Source organism: Echinops telfairi, unplaced genomic scaffold (genome assembly GCF_000313985.2).
Source record: "Echinops telfairi isolate 266 unplaced genomic scaffold, ASM31398v2 ScPeMD7_5592;HRSCAF=6446, whole genome shotgun sequence".
NCBI classification, from domain to species: domain Eukaryota; kingdom Metazoa; phylum Chordata; class Mammalia; order Afrosoricida; family Tenrecidae; genus Echinops; species Echinops telfairi.
In genome coordinates this window covers 21,517,681-21,518,544 of record NW_022109491.1, presented here as the reverse complement: position 1 = coordinate 21,518,544, position 864 = coordinate 21,517,681, and the positions used below count along the sequence as shown (strand labels likewise).

Below are 864 nucleotides of genomic sequence, written 5' to 3'. Positions count from 1 at the left end.
ATTTTTGCTTTTGTACAGTGTACTGTAATTGTTTGCGAGTGTAATGGTGACTAAAGGGTGTTTTTTCATGTCCTCTATGCTCTATCTAAGAAAATATTTGATTTACAAATAAGGAATCCTACTTCACGAAATTTCATTTATCACGGTAGGGTCTAGAACCGATTAACCACGATAAACGAGAGTTCACTGTATTCACAAACTCTATGCTTTCTTATTTGTTATTAGCATCCAAAAACTAAATCCCAAGGAATAGTGTCTACCACTGCAAAATTGCCTCCATAAGTCTCTCTAAGGAACAGATTGTGAAGGTCTGTCTCTTCAGAGCTGCTGAGCAGGTATGAAAATCCCAAGCATTCTGTGTTAAGCAGTGGAGTGCTTAACTGTTGAATCACCACAGCTGCTATTCAACTACAAGTACGTACGTGTGCTTATAGCATGTTACAATAAACAAAAGCAGCTGATATTAACAAAGTATGATAAAATAAAATTACTAGTCCCCTAATGCATGTCAATTTATCAAATATGCAAGTCCTAATCTTTCACACATGAAACACCAAAAAATTTTCATAAGGAAAAATACTCAATTTAACACAAACCACATAAAGTTGAGTTTTGATGTTAAACACACCTCCCTATAAGCATGAATACCTTTGATTTTTTAGAGTAACAAAACATTTTACTACCAGTGACCTTTTTATACAGGTGTTTTGAGATGGAATTTCCCCCCGTAAAAGCAGCAACTGATTTGAGTATTTGAACCAAACATTTGAGCACATCAAGGTACCTTAAAGTGACTACAGAAACAAGATCAAGTGATGTTGTGTTTTATAGATATTTTCCTTTCATCAGTACAATAACCAGTAA

General features: G+C 34.5%; 1 protein-coding gene across 1 annotated transcript in view; it reads right to left on the bottom strand.

Moving 5' to 3' along the window:
* Positions 1-864, bottom strand: part of RBM39 (RNA binding motif protein 39) — a 26,554-nt gene that overhangs the window by 9,109 nt on the left and 16,581 nt on the right. The gene's annotated exons all lie outside the window — the stretch shown is intronic.